Genomic DNA, 5,633 nt, shown 5'->3' on the forward strand with positions numbered 1-5,633 from the left:
TGTGAGTTCTTAAACATGAAATTGAGAAACCGATGTATCTGCCGTGTGGGGTTAATGATCAGCAACTCCTGTCATGGCCTCCCCATTATCCTGACCTAACGCCATACGTTTTCCTTTTTTTTTTTTGGTAGAGTTATGTGAAAATCCAGTGTTTATGACTACTCTACCATCCAACCTGCCCGAACTGCGAATTGCACGAGCAGTTCTTTTGAACACTAATAGGGACATGCTGCACTGAACATGGGAAGATCGTGATCGTCGACTTAATATCTGGAGAATCAGTAGGGTGATCATACAGAGCACCTGTAATGTGTCACAACTTCTTTTGAATTTTTCTGTGCGTCAAAATTGGTTTTTCTCATATGTCAAATAATATAGCTACAGCATGTCTGTGAAATCGCTCCAGTCATTTATCCAATAATAACCTTGTGTTCTGCATCTGTCATTAGCTATGGGACAGGTCTCTTGGGAAATTCAAGTAGAGGGATTCGGATACTGTAGCTTCCGAAGATAACTCTCAGACATAGGTGTACTAACTGCAGAAAGCATCTTTTGTCGACCATTATTTCAAAACTAGAATCATTTACAAAATAATAATCGTCTAGCACAAAAGCCAAAATTTTTTTGATGAGAATGAGGTTAGGCGCACTTATAACATGAGAAACCAAGATAATTTTCTGATTGCCACACAGCAGTTAAAATCCTACGCACAATACGTACAATATATGGGGATGAAAAATATAACAAATCGATAGGCAGATATGAGTGTAATATGAAGCTAGATAATGTAAATTCATAGCTGCAGAAGAGTTTCGGGAAGAAGAAGAATTCATGGAGGATACACTAACTGCGGATACTGAAAACAACTCGATCAATACCTACTGAGAGATCGCACGCCACTCTCTCACTTTAACTGCACTGTCCGTCAGATTGACAATCAAACTTTAGATAATCGTCTCCACGTTCGCCAGTACTACAGTTGGTATATGTGGTTTACGACTTTTTTACGTGAGGAAATTTGGGCAGGATGTCCATATAACTGCATGTGTAGCCTAGGGAGAGCTTTGGGGCCATAGTGGAGGCGACGGAGAACAGGGGAAAAAATGGATTGTGGATCATAAATGTTGTGTCCAGTGATCTGGCTGAGTGAGTAATTCGCAGAAGGTACGCTCTGTGAACTGTAGCCGCAGAGGGACTTTGGGCCGTGGGACTCCACTCCTCCCACTCGAAGTCAGAGCAGGGGGGCGCAGTCGGCGTGGTGGCCGAGCGGTTCTAGACGCTACAGTCTGGAACCGCGTGACCGCTACGGTCGCAGGTTCGAATCCTGCCTCGGGCATGGATGTGTGTGATGTCCTTAGGTTAGTTACATTTAGGTAGTTCTAAGTTCTAGGGAACTGATGACTTCAGAAGTTAAGTCCCATAGTGGTCAGAGCCATTTGAACCATTTTGAAGGAGGGCGCAGGTTCGCAAAACTGACGACAGACGGTCGCGAAAGTAGGTAGTCGGCGGAAAGTGGGTGGAGGAAGCCATTTGAGAGAGACAGCTGTAATCTGAACTTTTGTGCAACGGTGGAACGGTCATAAGACTACAAGCATTCTCGTGTTAGATGCTGGGACGATACGAACAGGGCAGCTGGTGCACATGTTACGTGGTTCAAATGTCTCTGGGCACTATGGGACTTAACTTCTGAGGTCATCAGTCCCCTAGAACCTAGAACTACGTAGACCTATCTAACCTAGGAACATCGCACACATCCATGGCCGAGGCAGGATTCGAACCTGCGACCGTAGCGGTCGCGCGGTTCCAGACAGTAGCGCCTAGATCCGCTCGGCCACCCCGGCCGGCCATGTTTAGTGAATGCAAGATAATAACTAGAATGAAATTTTCACTCTACAGCGGAGTGTACGCTGATATGAAACTTCCTGGCAGATGAAAACTGTGTGCCGGACCGAGACTCGAACTCGGGACCTTTGCCATTCGCGGGCAAGCCCTCTACCGATTGAGCTACCCAAGCACGACTCACGCCCCGTACTCACAGCTTTAATTCTGCTAGTACCTCGCCTCCTACCTTCCAAACTTCGCAGGAGAGCTTCTGTGAAGTTTGGAAGATAGGAGACGAGGTACTGGCGGAATTAAAGCTATGAGGACGGGGCGTGAGTCGTGCTTGGGTAGCTCAGTCGGTAGAGCGCTTGCCCGCGAAAGGCAAAGGTCCCGAGTTCGAATCTCGGTCCGGCACACAGTTTTTATCTGCCAGAAAGTTTCAAGATAGTAACTGCCCTGACACTAGCAACTAGCCAGGTTTCTTTAGTGAGCGGCAAAAACATATATGACTGTCTGTGAAGTTTAATATTCTTTTAGGAATATGAAATGGTCTGCCTTGAAGGATTAGATTTGTCTGATAATGAGGGTCTGTGGTCCCATATAGGTAGTCTTTTTTTTTTTTTTTTTTTTTTTTTTTTGCGGAAAAATGAGCCACGCTTAATGTGAGAACGACGCCTCCCTAGTCTAAAATCTTCTTTTTTCGGACAAGAGAGATTTTGAATCGCTGATTGGTTCAACTAGGATAGGCAAAGCAGAGGCTTGCTGCCCGATCGTTGGAACGCTGGTTCTGTGTCTGAATTGGCTACCAGGCCAGCAGAACAATGAAGGTCAAAGGGGAGAGGTTCGATAAGTAGAGGATAGTTCAGTTGGTTTGTGCGACGTGGAGGCGGTTTTTTTTCTGCTAATTCGGCTTCCGTACTGAGGCTTGGGCGAAAGTGATTGTGATTTTTCGCCTTCTTTGTCTTCAGGTCGTCTCTTCGTGGAGGCTGGCGGCAGTGGCCGAGTGGTTCTAGGAGCTTCAGTCTGGAACCGCGCGACTGCTACGATCGTAGGTTCTAATTCTGCGTAGGTCATGGATGTGTGTGATGTCCTGAGGTTAGTCAGGTTTAAGTAGTTCTAAGTTTAGGGGACTGATAACCTCAGATGTTAAGTCCCATAGTGCTCAGAGCCATCTGAACCAACCGTCGTCGAGAACTTCAGGTCTTTCCCTAGTGGGTGAGACTTGTGGTCTGCAACTTGTGGTGGACTAAGAGTCAGCGGCAGTTTCGAATAGTACTGACAGTGGAAATGCATATCGTCACGGAAATATTGTGTGTCACGAGGGTGAACTTCTTAGTCCTGAGTACGTCCATCTGATGTTTGACGATTCTAGTACGCGCCATTTTGCCTGGGAGCAGACTGGTGCCCCTCACATTGAAATCTAGCGGAATTTCAAGTTCTTATAGGGAAGTTCCCCGCGTTCTAATAATCAGAACGCCAGTCCACGTGATTTGCAACTTTTTGTGGATGCGTTGGAATATTACAGCTTCTGCAGGGCGGCGCTCATCGCCCACAGCGTGCCGTTTTCTGCTGGAGGTGAGAGGGCGAAGCACTGCCGCACAGACATTAGGTGAACCATGGTTACACATTGTCGTAGCAGAGCTGGGACTCACAGTCGATTCATATGAACAAAGTCAGATTGTGTTGTAATGGGGATTAATTCAGGGGAGAGTTCGTACAGTTTTTGCCCCAGTTAATTCCTTGCTACTCAAGCACCATCACTTTTAGTGATTTGTGTGGTGTCACCGCCAGACACCACACTTGCTTGGTGGTAGCTTAAATCGGCCGCGGTCCATTTAGTACATGTCGGACCCGCGTGTCGCCACTGTGTGATCGCAGACCGAGCGCCACCACAAGGCAGGTCTCGAGGTACGGCATAGCACTCGTCCCAGTTGTACGACGACATTGCTAGCGACTACACTGACGAAGCCTTTCTCTCATTTTCCGAGAGATAGTTAGAATAGCCTTTAGCTAAGTTCATGGCTACGACCTAGCAAGGCGCCATTAGCCTTACATAGTTTGATAGTTATCGTATGAAATGTCTCATCAAAAACGTTGTAAACCAATGACGGATTAAAAGTTAAGTATTCCCAAAGCAACGTACTTTTCTTTATAGCAATTCATTGAGCGTCCTGTTTCAGACTTCAAGATATTCTGCGTGAGCTTATAGCGTGCCTATCGGCCCCCTCAAAATAACACTGTGTCGGCACTTCTGTCGACACATCAATTTGTATGTGTCATTTTCTTTTGTAAGATTTATCAGCTCGGTTGTAGTTACAAAAGAATCAATAAAAACTTTTTATATTATTTTTGTAAACTTAACTACGCCACTGTTCTCAGTCATACTCCTCCAACCATTCACTGTTTTCATGTTATTGTGATGCTATATGGATACAACAGTAATCCAAAATTCAGTCATACTGAATTAGATAATTTGATGACTAAAGCGACCGCGGACATAGGCAACAAAAGTGCCATGAGCAAATTCGCGGATTTCAGGTATAAAAATTTAGGGTGTAGCTCATGATTTGAAGATTGTTGACAAGATATTACTTTTTTGTGTAAAGATAATAACATCTGGCATCACTTGAACATATATTTACCATCAAAGTGAGTAACCACTGGCACTATTTCTAAATTACCCCTCCGACTCACATGCCCGTTTTTTCTTGTATTTCAATTACTGTAGTTACAAAAAAATGGTTGAAATGGCTCTGAGCACTATGGGACTTAACTTCTGAGGTCATCAGTCCCCTAGAACTTAGAACTACTTAAACCCAACTAACCTAAGTACATCACACACATCCATGCCCGAGGCAGGATTCGAACCTGCGACCGTAGCGGTCGCGCGGTTCCAGACTGTAGCGCGTAGAACCGCTCGGCCACCCCGGCCGACTAGCATTTAGTGTCACTTGTTATATTGTAGCCGTTTGTAAAACTCCACCTTTTAGTGACGAAATTATCTGGTGCATCTGTGGAACATGGCACCAAATTTTATCGTATATTATTAAGCTTATTTCTCCTTTCAGAGACAAACTGTTTTGATTTGTCACTTAGTTCATTACATAACCTTTCAGGTGGCACTAGTAAATATACAGGGTGATTATAATTAAACTTTCAACTGCAGAAATAACATTACTGGTGAAAATGACGTAAATTGCAAGGGAACATTATTGGAGAAGGGGGGAAACGTATGGCAGAAGAAGAAAAATAGTGTGAAAATTGATCAATAGATAGCTGCATGTCTCAGAAAACGTAAATGAAAACACCTGTCATGTGTACGATACACTTAAGTTCCTATAAACAAGACGGGCACACGGCTTTTCCTCCTTTCGCGACTGCGACGTTCGCCATGATGTCTCAGTGCGTTCTGCTTGTACAGCTGTATTACAAGAATGATGACTGATCACACGTCGCTCTGCACAAGTTCCGGATAATAAAGGATTTGGAAAATGGCGTTGTTTCTATGACTAAGAAAATGATTCAGAAGTTCTAAAAGACGGGTTCTTTTGGTGTGCAACCTGGTAGAGCGAGGAAACAAATTGATTCGACGTCAGTGGAAGAAGCGGCCACAGCAATGCAGGAGAAGGCGAGTGGTGGTGTGCAAACGTGCAGTGCACGGAGAACTGCCCGAACATTGGACACACCCGTGAGCGCCGTGCGTAAAATCCTACAGAACATCCTTCTTTGCTATACATTCAAAATTATCCGTGTGCACGAGTTGCTTCCAGTCGACCTGCCAGCAAGAGAGACCTTAGCTTTAGAATTTCTTG

The 5,633-nt window shown here is 44.9% G+C and overlaps 1 non-coding gene across 1 annotated transcript; it reads left to right on the top strand.

The window, feature by feature from the left end:
• The first annotated feature begins 2,161 nt into the window (after nucleotides 1–2,161).
• Nucleotides 2,162–2,236, top strand: Trnas-cga (transfer RNA serine (anticodon CGA)). The gene has a single exon. It is a non-coding gene; the product is annotated as a tRNA-Ser (tRNA).
• Nucleotides 2,237–5,633: the final 3,397 nt, after the last annotated feature.

The sequence above is a fragment of the Schistocerca serialis genome, chromosome 11, assembly GCF_023864345.2.
Source record: "Schistocerca serialis cubense isolate TAMUIC-IGC-003099 chromosome 11, iqSchSeri2.2, whole genome shotgun sequence".
Lineage (NCBI taxonomy): Eukaryota > Metazoa > Arthropoda > Insecta > Orthoptera > Acrididae > Schistocerca > Schistocerca serialis.